We start from the raw sequence: 15,508 nt of genomic DNA, 5'->3' as shown, positions 1-15,508 counted from the left end.
CGAACTAGGCGGAGAATCATCGACACGGAGGTCGAAATCACCACCGCCGAGAAAGTCCTCGGCCTATACTGGATCCCGGAAAAGGACGACCTATCGTTTATCTTCAAATTCTCGCGTCTGAAACGCGACATATGGACAGAAAACGATGCACCCTCGAAGCGAGAACTCCTCCAAGTACTTATGTCAATGTACGACCCCCTCGGCCTCCTCGTCTGTTACACTATAGAGCTGAAAATATTATTACAAGAAGTGTGGCGGACACCCGCCGACTAGGACGACTTCATACCAGAAAGCCTGCTCCCAAAATGGAAGCTATGGATGCAGGCATTAACCCTAATCGCCACGGTTAAGATTCTTCGATGCTTCTTCAGAACCAACGAGGACATCCATAACGTGCAGCTCCTTCCTACCTTCGTAGACGCAAGTGAACTCGCATATGCAGCAGTCTCGTATCTTCGCATCCACCAAGGCAACTCCGTTTATCTTAGTCTACTAGCAGCCAAAACTAAAGTTGCACCGCTAAGCCCGCTGTCCATTCCCCGTATAGAATTACAGGCAGCAGTCACTGGTGCCAAGCTTAGCCAGCAAATTCAAACAAACTATCGGCTATTAGGTAACTCCCATTACTACTGGACGGACTCCAAAACAGTCCTTAAATGGCTGCGAATGGACCCGCGCAAGTTCCAGCAGTACGTAATGCATCGAGTAGGAGAAGTGTTGGAGCTCACCAATGTCGACCAATGGCATTGGGTGCCATCGGACTAAAACCCTGCTGACATCGCCACTAAGACTTCGAGTTTCACTTCCATGCATAAAAGTTTTGATGGCCCGGAGTACCTTCTCCAGGAACGCTCTCAATGGTCCACCTGTACCGACCTAGGAGCCCCAACCAACATCGAAGTGAAGCCGGTTGTTTTTCGTCGCTACTACGCCACTGGACCCCATCGTGAACGTAGAACACTTTTCCGACTGGCGGAGGCTATATCGAGCAGTAGCAACGTTTATATTATACATCGAAAAGCTGAAAGCAACAGCGTGGAAAACGCCTCCGATTACGAGCATTAACGTCGAGATGATACGCCGCGCTCAAACAACACTGATACGCTACGCGCAGGTATCAGAGCTCCGAAAAGAAATATTTTTTGACTTTCCAAAGGTAAAGCTCTAAACGCAAATTCAAAACTAATTTGTCTTAATGTGTTTCTAGACGATGACCAGCTGCTACGGATCCAAGGGAGAGCTGAAAACTTGTGCCCCAACAGAAAATAGTACTCCCTTACGGACACGCCTAATTGTCAACTGGTATCACCGTCAGATACAGTTTTATATAAGTCAGCCCTACGAGCATGCCAACGCTTCAGAAACGATAATACCTCCCCAAAACTGCCGCAAATGGCACAACTTCCCATTGCTAGAGTCGCCGCTTATCAACGCCCATTTACCTGCCTTGGAATCGATTACTATGGACCAATTCCCGTGACCGTTGGCAGGAGGAAGGAGAAACGATGGGGAGTAATCTTTACCTGTCTCATGGTCAGAGCAGTGCATCTAGAAATAGCTCACTCTCTCGGCGCCTAGAGAAATATTCTCGTACAACGGCACTAATTTTAAAGCTTCCGATAAGGTGATCTGCGAGGAGCTTCCAAGGATTAACTTCGACGAAGTGTACGGATAGTTCGACACAACTAAGTGGAACTTAAACCCGCCAGCAGCGCCTCATATGGGGGAGCATGGGAGCGCCTTATAGCCTCCATAAAAAGGGTTCTGTCCACCATCTGCCCAGCGATGAAGTTCACTAGCGAGAGTCTACAAAGAGCACTTTGGGAGATCGAATTTATAATAAACTTAAGGCCGCTCACATTCGTATAGCCGGCGGGAGAATGTCGACGCCGAAATCGGTTACAATAGACAGATCCAATGAGCCCGCTATAACGTTCCAATCAGCAGATGAGTGGCTGGAAATGTACCGTTCAACATAAGCGCACTTGTCGGGTACGCGAGCACTTGCTTCGTTCGCGCTTATTCAGTACAGCATTAGCCACCGTCTGCTACGATTATTTTTGAAGCGGTTCCCTTACTTCTTTGTGTCACGGCTATGTGTAACACCATACAGCCAGCAGTTATACATTAAATAATAAATTGGATATATGTTAACCTACGAGTTTTATTAGAATTGGGACGTGCTACGTAAAAGTCGAGGACATGGTGGCGCTGGCCTCAACAATCCAAGCTTACAAGAGCTTACAAATAACCTCAATGGCAGAGTTTGGAAGTTTAATTAAAATTTTTTGGGTTATTTGGTCACCGCCAGGGGCCTTTTTCGGTTTCAGTTTCCCAATGACTTTCGCGATCTCCCTTGGCTGAAACAATGGTGGTAGGGAAATAGATTCAGATTCGATTTGTGGTAGGACAAATGAACCAGTGGCATGATTCGGCTGGAAGCCGTTTCTGAGATGTAAAGCAAAATTTTTGGCTCTATCTTCGTCGCTGCGGACCCAGCTGCCAGATGAATTTCCTATCGGAGTGACTGTTTCGATTGGAGAGCTCAGATTTTGGGGAGCCCTCCACAGAGGATGTTTTGTTCTGGTTGGCGAAAGTTTTTTAACGTACCGCAGCTGTGCATTTTAGAGCTCGGTTTAGTGTGCGAGTGGCTTCCTTAAGACGTTGCTTTGAAGACGGCGATCTGTTGGTTTGCCAGACACGTCGCAGGCGCCTCTTTTCTAAGACTAGCCGTTCAATTTACAGAAAATAGTACTCCCTTACGGACACGCCTAATTGTCAACTGGTATCACCGTCAGATACAGTTTTATATAAGTCAGCCCTACGAGCATGCCAACGCTTCAGAAACGATAATGCCTCCCCAAAACTGCCGCAAATGGCACAACTTCCCATTGCTAGAGTCGCCGCTTATCAACGCCCATTTACCTGCCTTGGAATCGATTACTATGGACCAATTCCCGTGACCGTTGGCAGGAGGAAGGAGAAACGATGGGGAGTAATCTTTACCTGTCTCATGGTCAGAGCAGTGCATCTAGAAATAGCTCACTCTCTCGGCGCCTAGAGAAATATTCTCGTACAACGGCACTAATTTTAAAGCTTCCGATAAGGTGATCTGCGAGGAGCTTCCAAGGATTAACTTCGACGAAGTGTACGGATAGTTCGACACAACTAAGTGGAACTTAAGCCCGCCAGCAGCGCCTCATATGGGGGGAGCATGGGAGCGCCTTATAGCCTCCATAAAAAGGGTTCTGTCCACCATCTGCCCAGCAATGAAGTTCACTAGCGAGAGTCTACAAAGAGCACTTTGGGAGATCGAATTTATAATAAACTTAAGGCCGCTCACATTCGTATAGCCGGCGGGAGAATGTCGACGCCGAAATCGGTTACAATAGACAGATCCAATGAGCCCGCTATAACGTTCCAATCAGCAGATGAGTGGCTGGAAATGTACCGTTCAACATAAGCGCACTTGTCGGGTACGCGAGCACTTGCTTCGTTCGCGCTTATTCAGTACAGCATTAGCCACCGTCTGCTACGATTATTTTTGAAGCGGTTCCCTTACTTCTTTGTGTCACGGCTATGTGTAACACCATACATCCAGCAGTTATACATTAAATAATAAATTGGATATATGTTAACCTACGAGTTTTATTAGAATTGGGACGTGCTACGTAAAAGTCGAGGACATGGTGGCGCTGGCCTCAACAATCCAAGCTTACAAGAGCTTACAAATAACCTAAATGGCAGAGTTTGGAAGTTTAATTGAAATTTTTAGGGTTATTTGGTCACCGCCAGGGGCCTTTTTCGGTTTCAGTTTCCCAATGACTTTCGCGATCTCCCTTGGCTGAAACAATGGTGGTAGGGAAATAGATTCAGATTCGATTTGTGGTAGGACAAATGAACCAGTGGCATGATTCGGCTGGAAGCCGTTTCTGAGATGTAAAGCAAAATTTTTGGCTCTATCTTCGTCGCTGCGGACCCAGCTGCCAGATGAATTTCTTATCGGAGTGACTGTTTCGATTGGAGAGCTCAGATTTTGGGGAGCCCTCCACAGAGGATGTTTTGTTCTGGTTGGCGAAAGTTTTTTAACGTACCGCAGCTGTGCATTTTAGAGCTCGGTTTAGTGTGCGAGACACGTCGCAGGCGCCTCTTTTCTAAGACTAGCCGTTCAATTTACAGATTAGTTTTGAAGGGGTTGGTTTGCACGTCCCTGCCTTGTGATGTTGAGATAGTGGCTGCCTCTACGAATAATTCTTCAAGACCATCGGTAGAGGTATAGTCCTCCGCAGCTATAAAGCGATCCCTAAGCAAGTTTTAGAAATCCATGAATTGTCCTTCAGAAATTGTAAAGCGAGGCGGGCAGTAGACAGCGGCTATGGTGAGGTTTCCTTTGCCTGACTGCACTTTGATAGACGTGGCTTACAAGTAATTAGTTACAAATCTTTGGTCTAAGTGGTGCTTGATGCGTTCCCTGATTAGGATGCCGGGGGCTTCTCCATCTGGATGGTCTGTGCGGTAGAAAGTGTAGCCTCTTATTTGGAAATTGTATTTGTCAGTGAGGTGCGTCTCTACCAGTAGCATAATGTCGATATGAATATCATTCAGGAACTGTGTTACTTCAAGGTTGTGCCGTGGAACGCCATTGGCGTTCCACATTGTTATTCGTAGATTTGCCATATTTTATTTGGACTGCTTAGCTGCAAGCTTACAGCTACCATGTTCTGGTTTTGAACCAGTGTTTGCATGGTCGTTTTCATGAATGAAATGAATTCCATTATACTTTGTTGCATTGTGACCATCCTAGATTCTAGAGTGCTTTGTGACTGTACTTCGATCTGCTGAGCGTTTCCTAGATGTACGCCGGGGGGTAGCGGGGTACCGGTGGCGCTTGTGGAATGGCGTGGGAGGCGACGGCGGGAAACTGGCGGCGTCGGCGGGCTGCTGCGCTGGGCTTCGGCGGTTTGCTGATGGTGCGGTTTGCTGGTGGTGCGTCGGAAAGCGTCTAGGCTGTAGGGGAGAAAACCACTTGAAACGCAAAGTGCCCTTGACCGAAAAGTAATACGCACAAAGTTCACTCTGTAAAATAGGCGGGGAAACGACCGCGGTTTATTCAATATGACTGCCAAAATTTAACTACTTAAGTCTAAGCTCCGCTCCGCGCTCCAAAGCGTAGCGGAAACTTCACGGAGGGGAGCTGGGAACAGCGCAGGAGAGCGGGAGAGCGTTGCAGCTGGATAGCGGGGCCGGTCGAGATTCGCCGGACAGTGGGCCTGAAAATTCCGCCCCCTTGCAATCGCTAGCGTTGCAAAAAAGAGACGGAACTTCGGCCAGTCGCCTACGCCTTAAGCCTGCGTACAGGGGCCGGAGAGGATCCACCCGAACACCGTCTTCTGGGCTACTGGCAGTCCCTCGTCGACCATGTGGAAGCACGGCTGTATCACCTTCGGGTAGACGTCCGCGCCCAGGATCAAGGAAATAGTGGCTGGCCGATGGAAACGCTCATCCGCGAGCGGAAGCTCCTTAAACTTCTTGACGACGCTCTCACTGAGCGCACGGATGGGGGTGTGGATGCGCACGTTCGGCTCGATCTTGAGGACCACCTCCAGCTTGATGACCTCGTCGACCTTCGACCGAATCGTCGCCGTGCAGATGCTCTCATCGCCCACGTTTGTTGTCGGCAAACGAAACGCGGCCGCCAGGGATGCATCGATGGAGCTTGTCGGGATCGACAAGCACGGATCGATGAGTGCGTCGGTGTCGAACGTCTTCTCCCCGGTCTCGACGATCACGAAAGCAGTCGGGAGGACGTTGACGCTATGAAGTGCCCCGAGCGACGGAGCTGGTGTCGAGGATGCTGAGCGCGGTGGAGGGGCAAGCGTTTGGCGAGTTGGCGGATCTTGCCGGCGCGAACGCTGCGGAGAAGCGGGCTGTTGCTTGGAGCCGGACTTTTTCCGGGAAACACGTTCGTGCATGTGGACCAGCGTGTGATGGTTCCGGTTGCACGTTCTGCACCGGTCACCGCTACGACAGCTCCCAGTGGAGTGCTCGTGTGCGAGACAGTTCGCGCAGTACTTGTTTATAAGAACTGCCTGCAGCCGCTTCTCTGCGCTCAGCTTTAGGAACCTCTGACACTTCCGAAGAGGATGGATTCCGCGGCACACTCGTCATCGGTAGGACTGAGTACCTCTCGTGCGTCTGCTATTCAATGCCTGAGCGCTACGTGGACGAGGAGCAATTTTCCTGTTTAGAGTGTGGATAAGGAAAAAACAGACAGGGCTGATTAACAAAGACGTGGATAATGGCTACAGACTAAGATGTATAAGAAACGCGGCTCGTTACGAGGTAGTTTTAGACGGCTCTCTTGGAAGAAGAACCACCTTGGTCACTGGACGTTTGACAATGCCGCGTGTCGTACGAATCTCGACTACGCGGACATTGCCATCGGTTTTCGGAAAAACGGAATCTATTCTTCCGAGTGGCCACTCATTAATGACTACCAGATCGCCGACACGCAGATTTTCTGTGGGGACTTGCCACTTGTTGCGCTTGTGGAGCTCCTTAAGGTACTCATCCTTCCATCGAGTGCGGAATTGTTGATGGAGAGACTTTAAGTGTTGCCACCGGTTCAGAATGGACTTGGATTCGCCCTTTACTTCAGATTTCACTATGGATAGAAGAGGTCCACAACAAGAAAGTGCCCTGGTGTCAACGCTAAGAGATCAGTTGGATCCTCGGACATGGGAGATAGCGGTCTGGAATTCAGACAAGCTTCGATTCTCGCTAGGAGGGTGGACAGCTCTTCATGGGTGTACTTCCGTGTAGCGGTGGAGTTGTAAAACAAGGTCTTGAAGCTCTTGACACCAGCTTCCCATAGGCCTCCCATATGGGGTGCCCCAGGAGGAATGAATTGCCAGGTGAGCTGCTTATGACTATACGCATCGGTCACAGAAAGCACGGTGGAGGCGCCGACGAAGGTCTTTCCATTGTCGGACTGAACTTGGCGAGGACACCCTCTTCTAGAGACGAAACGAGCGAAAGCGGCAAGAAACTTTTCAGTCGTTAAGTCGGATGTAGGCTCTAGATGGACGGCCCTTGTAGAAAAACAAACGAAAACCAACACATACCCTTTCGTAATGAGACAAGCTCTTCCGATATAATTTTGTATATCAAACGGGCCGGCGTAGTTTATCCCTGTGTACGTGAACGGACGGGAAAAAGACACTCGCTCTTTTGGAAAACTTCCCATCAAACTTGCAATCTCTTTTTGTGGATAATGCAGACCTTGCAGGAGTTAACCACTGCCTTCACCAAGTTCTTTATTCTCGGAACCCAGTATCTGGACCGGATGAGACGCACCACTAGGTTACCACCATGGTACGAAATGAGATGCGTGAATTTTACCAGAAGCCGCGAGAGTGCACATTCGTACGGCAGGATTATCGGATGTCGTTCATCATACCGGAAACTGTCGGAGGCCGTTACGCGGCCGCATGCCCTGATTAGCCCTTTCTGGTCTAGAAAGGGGTTCAGGGAGATAATCGAACTTGCCGCGGGCACAGGACGCTTCTGACTCAAGCAGCGGTATTCTTCAGAAAAATACCTGCGCTGAGTGCAAATTGTCATGAGTTCTTCCGCGGCGGCAATGTCCTGGGCCTCTAGACGGACCCCGGAAAGCGGTGATTGTCTTCGACATCGTTGGACAAATCGAGGGACACGCGAGGACCCATAAAGCTCTATCTAAATTGGAAAAGCGATCTAGGAAATCTTCTGTCGGCATAGACGCCACATGGACTTTAACGGCACGCTTTTCGATCTCAGTCACCGGAAGGTCGGTTCTCTGGCTGGGCCAATGATCGCGTGGACGTTGCAGCCAAGTGGGTCCATGCCACCAAAGAGGGTTATCCACCAGCTCTTGAAGGGGAACTTCTCGACTAGCCAAATCAGCTGGATTATGTTTGGATTGAACGTGCGACCAATTGGCCGCCTCAGTGGACTCGGTGATCTTCGTCACCCTGTTGGCAACAAACGTTGTCCAATGGCACGCTGGTTTGGCTAACCATGCTAGCACAATCGTGGAATCGGTCCAACAATGGAATTTTGAGGTCAGCCTCGGCATATTAGGAAGAATGGATTCGGCCATCTCGGACAAAAGTAGAGCCCCACATAACTTCAGCCTGGGAAGGGACACCGTTTTGACTGGCGCCACACGCGTCTTGGCCGTGAGCAAGTGCACCATCGTCTTATGGCCCACTTCTACGTGCACATAGATCGCAGCACCGTATGCCTTTTGCAAGGCGTCACAGAATCCGTGATGCTCTACGCGGAACTCTGAACGGAAGGAAACCCATCTGGGTATTCTGACCTGGTCTAGGACCGAACAGCTCTGGAGAAAGCTGTTCCACCTTTGGCACAGCTCAATTGGAAGATTATCGTCCCAACCTAGATCCTGAAGCCAAATCCTGAAGCCACAACAAATGGAGCGAGCCAGCCTGCTGGATCAAACAGCTTGGCAATTTGGGAAAGGACTTGGCGTTTCGTGTGGGAAATTTCCGTTGCTAAATCTGGTGGGACGAAAAAGAACTCATCGGACGTCGCCTTCCATCGTACGCCGAGAGTTTTGGCTGTGCTCTCAGTGTCGATCTCGAGGAAGTCGGTTGTCAGAAGATGATCGCTTTGGTTATGAGCTAATATTTCTTTGTGGTTGGAGGTCCATTTTCTCAATGGAAGCCCCGCGGAATCTAGAGAACTTTTTAGCTCGCGACCAATGAACTAAGCGTCCTCGGCGGAGTCAGCTCCCGAAAGGACATCGTCTACATACATATGATTTCGAATGACGTTGCTCGCTCTTGGATGGCTGAGCTGCACGTCAGTTGCCAGCTGTTGCAGGACTCGAAAGGCCAGGAATGGCGCGCAATTGACTTCAAAAGTTACCGTCTGTAATTCGAATTCTCGAATGTGCCCCTCGCTGTTGCAGAATAAGATGCGCTGGAACGGGGAATGCTTCGGATCTACCCATATCTGCCGATACATTTTCTCGATATCGGCACTGTAGACGTATCGGAAATATCGCCACTTCAGGATCTGGATAGTTAGATCGGACTGTAAGACTGGACCAGCATGAAGGATATCATTTAAAGTGACCCCATTCTCTGAAGGGCTGGAGGCATTGAAAACCACACGTAGCTTGGTGGTTGTACTTTCCGGCTTGAGAGCGGCATGATGCGGAAGGTAATAACTGGCATAATTATGGGTAGGACGGACTTCTTTCATGTGATGGAGGCCGAGATACTCTTGAATCACGGAGTCGTATTTGGCTTTCAGCTGACTGTCCCTCTGTAGGCGTTGCTCGGTTCTTAGGAACTGCGACAAGGCGGAGGATCTGGAGTGTCCAAGGGAGGATTTTACGTTTTGGGGATCACGAAACGGAAGACTTACGACATACCTGCCGTTATCGTCTCTCGTAGTCGTTCGGAGAAAATTTTCCTCACATGTCAAATCGGAAGTTTTTGTCACTTTTACTTGCAGATCCTGCACCTCCCAAAATTTGGTGAGAAGCCTATCCAGGGACGTGTCAACCGTTTGGGAGATTCGTGTGGAAAAACGGAAATCTGATTTTCCCTTGGAGCAGGAACGGGTCCTGTTAGGATCCACCTGAAAATGGTTTCTTGACCGAGGAGAGAGCCACAAATGTTCGGCCGGGTGCCGCCTAGGAGAATGGATGGCAGTACGTCGGCCCGACCAGAATATGTATCTGTGCGCTCTCGTAGAACTTTGGATCCGCTAGTGGCAGTTCGGGAAGATCCCCTTAGAAACTGTTGAGGAATCGGACAAGATGGGAGGTTTCCAGCTAATTGAGGGAGAACTTAGGCCGTCGTCGGGCGGGATTCGAAGGCGATTGGGAGGAGTTGCCTCTGTGTAGTAAGGTGTGATGGCGGCCGCGGCACGTAAAGCAACTATGAGTGCTCTCACAATCACGCAGCTGGTGCCCTCCTGCGAAGCAGTTTAGACACAGCTGCTTCCTCTTTATGTATGCCGAACGCTCGTCGACCGTCATCTGGAGGAACCGTGCACATGTGCGGACAGGATGGTTTTCCTTCTTACAAAGGTCACATCCTTTTGGCTTGGGTGCTACCCTTGTCTCGTAAGAATTTATTCTTCGAGGCGCTGCAGTGGGGGCGGATGTTTTTGGCAGAGATTGACTCGAGCCTGACGGCCGTACGTCGTCTATGGCTTCTAAGGTCCAGTGACGCTCCGTAAGGAAGGCGTTCAGTTCCTGCCACGTCTGAATCTCTGCCTTGTTGTGCAGGGACTGTTCCCACAAGGATAGTGTGAGCTTAGGAAGTTTGGAGGAGCACATGTACACTAAAAGGCAATCCCAATTTTCGGTTTCAATTCCGGACATTTCTAAAGCCGTGAGGCAACCCTGGATGGTGCGTTGAAGTTCACGGATAGCTGCTCCAGATTCCTGATTAACGGACTGCACATTGAAAAGTATTTTTAATTGGCTATTTACTAACAGCCGCTCGTTTTCAAAACGCTCAGTTAGGTTAGCCCAAGCTGAGCGAAAGCCGTCGTTAGTAAGGGGGAAGTTCGACACTATCGTGTGTGCATCGCCGCTTGTTTTGGCATTTAGGTGAAACAACTTTTCGACTGGCGTCAGCCTTGGATTGTTTGTATAAATGGACGTAAACAAATCCCTAAAGGTCGGCCACTGCAGATAATCTCCGGTGAAAACTTCGGTATCGCACGGAGGCAGCCGACATCCAGAGGAAATGTAAGTCTGGGTAGGAACAGCTTGAACTTGGGGAGCCTGGGCTATCAAATCCGCGATCTGAGCCCCACATCTCTCGTAAACGAAATAGCAGTAGCCGTATTTGGCCTTGAGAACTGGCAAACTATCAGCTGCACTGTCTCCGGCTTCTGCTATGCACCCGGTGCATTCATCGTATTCTGCCTTGATGCGGTCCCATAACGCGCGTATTTCTTCGCGGCGGATGTTCAGCATGGACAGAGTAGGAGGGATCGGCGAAGGAGTGTTTGTTCTGGATTCAAACTCACTCAGCCGATCTGAGACCTTAATAAATTTGCTTAGAGCGATTTGGGAAGGTGTTAGTGCCATTTTGACGACCCTTTTTCGGTTAGTTCGGGTGTGGGCGGATCTACGAATATGCCTGGGACTAGGGCAGGTGAAATAGGCAACTTGTTGTTATCACTTCCAACTGACATTTAAGAGAAATGACCTTTTGTTTTGGGTCAGAATCTACTCGCCTTTGTTTATGTCGGATAAACAGGAAACCTGGCCCACAACAGTGGAACGAAGTGTTGACAAAAAAAAAGTAGTGGATCGGAGAGATAGAAATTGGAAGCAAGTACCGACCTAGTTACTTTGCGGAATTAAACCCAATGATACGGATTAGGCATGGTGAGTGATGAGTTCGTATATCACCCGTGGAGAAATAATACTATAATATTTAACTTTTTTGGTATATGTATATTGTAATTGGGGTCAAGATTGGTATACTTTTGTTTTTTAGTGCTGGTATTTTTTGCGTTTGAAATAAATTGAGGGGCAAAAATACCAAATATGTGTTAATCTGTAGTCCCCGGTGAAGTAATTCTAATATTTCGCCTTTATTTAAACTTCTGAATGAAGAAAAAATACCAAGTTATGCCAATAAGTTGTTGGCCGGAGGATGCGATCGGTTGATTATTTAATATTGGAGTGTTGCTTTAATTTGATTTAATATTCCGAGGGAAAAATACTAAAAATATACCAAAAAAAAATTGGTGGACGGAGCATGCTATGCATGCTGGTATTATTTTCCCTCGATAAATAAATTTTACGGAGTAGATATCAAATACCGAAAAAAATACTAAACAGTTTGACGGTGGTAAATAAAACACAATGACCAAAAAGATTTTCACGTCGGTTGGTGTAATTTTTATTTTATTATTTTTAACCGGATGACCGACGGAAAACTTTAATTAGTCGGAGCGGGATGGTGGAGGTGAAATTATACGTGAATGTACGTAGATATTTGTGTATGTAGATTTGGATAAGTATGTAGATATTTGTGTGTGTAGATTTGGATATGTACATATGTATATATTTGTATATGTAGATTTGGATATGTATGTAGATATTTGTATGTATGATATGTGTGCATGTATGTAATGTTCGCAGGTTTCAAATTTATTAAATAATTATTGCCGGCGGGATATGTGTTGTGGTGGACGTTTTCGATTTATTGTATGTGGACTGTATTTGGAAAAACGATAAAATATGTGCAAGTATTTTAGCGGCTGCGAATATACAGTGAGAAAATCTTGGAAAGTTTTGGGGGCCTGAATTGGCAGAACACTGGAAATTAAAAATTTCTCACTGTATGCTTAACTTATATTTGCAAAATATTTTTTCTAAGCTTGGAATTTTTTTCCTCGATTTTATATATGTGAATGTAAGTATGGATGAGCGGCCAAATGCAATTAAAAAAGGAGTCGGAAAAATTGGCAATATGGCCGCACGTAGCAAAAGGAAAATCGAAGAAAAAAATGGCGAAGTAATTTATTAATTGCCGTTGTCGGATTTAATCGGACTTGGATTTTGGACAAATCGTACATTAAGTCAAACGAATTATATTTTCGAGTGGCTGACTGCAGACCGGCAATTAATAAGACGAAAAGCTTTACTTATCTTATCGGCTCGAATGGATCAAAATGTACGCCGGGGGGTAGCGGGGTACCGGTGGCGCTGGTGGAATGGCGTGGGAGGCGACGGCGGGAAACTGGCGGCGTCGGCGGTCTGCTGCGCTGGGCTTCGGCGGTTTGCTGGTGGTGCAGTTTGCTGCTGGTGCGGCGGAAAGCGTCTAGGCTGTAGGGGAGAAAATTACTCGAAACGCGAAGTGCCCCTTGACCGAAAAGTAATACGTACAAAGTTCACTTTGTAAAATAGGCGGGGAAACGACCGCGGTTTATTCGATATGACTGCCAAAATTGAACTACTTAAGTCTAAGCTCCGCTCCGCGCTCCAAAGCGCAGCGGAGACTTCACGGAGGGGAGCTGGGAACAGCGCAAGAGAGCGGGAGCGCGAGAGAGCGGTGCAGCTGGATTCGCCGGACAGTGGGCCTGAACACTAGATTAGACTGGAGTGGGTTTTCCGTCCCAGATCGAAGGGCATCGGCTTATGAGAAGCCCTTCTGGGTAATTAGTTGACCAAAAGAGGATCTTGCAGCCGCGCCGAAAAATACTTCCGGCGTCGTACGCGAGTAGGTGTACGCATTTTGGGTATTCCGGTGACGCGTTGCTGTCACTTTTCGCATGCGGTTCTTCATCTCCTTGTAGATTAGACAGCCCCTGTAGTTTGCCGTGTTGTTACCTTGGCAGTTAACGCATTTTTTCTTCTTTCTTTGTTGGCAGGGCAGTTAGCAGAATTGTGGAAGTCTCCACAAGCTACACAGACTTTTTGAAGTGAACAGTATGCCGTGGTGTATCCATACTCCTGACAATTTGTGAATTGCCCTGGGCCATTCCTTTTGTGTGGCTCTTCCACGTTAATTCTTCGGTGCAATAAGTATCGCAGGTTATAAATCGGGTGCACTTCACTTTTCTTCAAGACTCTGCTGTCTGGGCGTTCAAGATTTTCTCCCTAATGTAAATTGGTGGGGGCTTAGGTTTCGGTTGGGTCTCCAGAGCCTGTTCTGGTTCATTTTCTGCTAGAAGCGCAAATCTATTGCTGTTGGATCTTCCGGGTAATTTATTTTTTATTTGGACACGGTTTATTTTTGACCTGTTACCTACCGCAGTATTCTGCGGCTTACGCTTGATATGGATGTACCGATCTAGTCCGGTCTGTATGGCCGGACCCGCTTGCTGAATTTTGTTTTGGTTTTGATTTGTTGTCGTGGTTTTTGTTGACGTTGTATTTAGAGCTGAGGTTGCAGTCGATTCTGAAGTAAAAGTAGCTGTGGTTGTTGCTGTTTTTTTTTTGCCGTAGTTGTAGTTGTTGCTGAAAAAATTTAGTGCGGATGCAAAAGTTTTTCCGTTGCATGTTGCTCGTGCGTCAAGGGTCGAAACTGATGGAGGGGGGGTTTAGCGGAGTGGGGGTAGCCGTAAGTAAGCATGGTGAGCAAGATCGTGCTCTTTGGCTATCGACCGACAGTAGGGTCGTTTTTTGCACTTCGCTATCACGCGTTGAGACATACGAAAAGTAACCATCTCTTCGGCTCGCGGAGCTTAGTTTATTTTGTTGCCTTTATTTTGTTCGTAGCTCATTGAGCTTTTATTAGCGTGGCACTTATTTATTATTATAAGATAAAATAATTATGTGCTAGTTTAAGTCATTACACCGATTTTGTGAGTTGAAACCTAAATTGCTTTGGGTTTTAGCGTCTTTTCGTCTATTTTAAATTAACCAGTTTAGTTTGTGATTTGTTTGCATTTAATTTATCAACTTTCTTGCACTTTTCGCGAAGCTCGCACGAGACACGCCCGCTCTCTTCAGCTGTCGCAGTCTCTAGTTTGAATAAATGAATAAATAAACAATTTTTGATACAAATTTCAATATTACATAAGATTTAAAGACAACTCGATTTGATAGCAACTATGAGAAAATCAAACTTGTTTTTTATAGCAAAACCGGAAACTTTGAAATTCAATTACAAGAGAAACATGTCCGACCGCCAAGTTCTCTTTGCACGCAAATTCTTAAGAAATCGCGGTCCATCGAGGATAATTTTTTGACATATCTTCTTAACTACTAAAATAAAAGCACGTTGACATTCCAAATAATTTTATTTTAATTTCATACACCAGCAGACTCGACTTTTTTAAATTGCTCCAATTGACTTGCTTTTCGTTTGTCAACAAACCGCGGCTTGATAGTAAGACCATCGGTTGAACTCTGAACACTGTCTCCGATTAGAATTTAAGTTAACCCACAAAATTTGTACATTACTAATGTACCAAAAGAGCTTAATTAGCCAAAATGTATTCATACCCAATAGTGCAAAAGTTCAAGAAAACGGCTCCGTTTTGTCATTTAGCAAACCTTTTTTAACGTTTTCATCTTGTGTAAGGAAAATCGGAACATTTTTGCATAAGAGTAAAAATAAAAACAGACCAAATAGAAGTGCTTCGTGAAACAAATCATTTCAGAGCTTGGTCGATTCCCTGCAGTTCTGGAGTCAGGTCTCGTTAACAACACTGCCGCTGCCAGCAGATAACTCGGCGCAGCCTACGAAAACGGTCGGGCAAAGGACTTTGTCTTAAATTCTAGTAATGGACAGCTCGAACGACCTTGGCAAAATTTTAGCAGGGCAATCCAATACTTTCAAAATAAAAAGGATATAAAGAGGTATACAAATAAAAAATTATTTTTTTTTACGTAAATCACTAGTTACATTGATAAGTTTGTATATGAAGCTGTCATGAGGGGAAAAAGCGGACATCCCGGTCACATATCTATGTGAAGTGTCAAGTATGCGTCACGAGCTCAAGTGACCTGTCACCG

At 47.0% G+C, this 15,508-nt stretch overlaps 1 pseudogene; it reads right to left on the bottom strand.

The window, feature by feature from the left end:
- Positions 1-6,719: 6,719 nt before the first annotated feature.
- On the bottom strand, positions 6,720-15,451 carry LOC136117714 (uncharacterized; annotated as a pseudogene).
- Between the last annotated feature and the right edge of the window lie 57 nt (positions 15,452-15,508).

This window comes from Drosophila suzukii, unplaced genomic scaffold, assembly GCF_043229965.1.
Source record: "Drosophila suzukii unplaced genomic scaffold, CBGP_Dsuzu_IsoJpt1.0 scf_10, whole genome shotgun sequence".
NCBI classification, from domain to species: Eukaryota; Metazoa; Arthropoda; class Insecta; order Diptera; family Drosophilidae; genus Drosophila; species Drosophila suzukii.
Note: the sequence above shows the minus strand (reverse complement) of the source record. Positions and strands in the feature narration are given on the sequence as shown.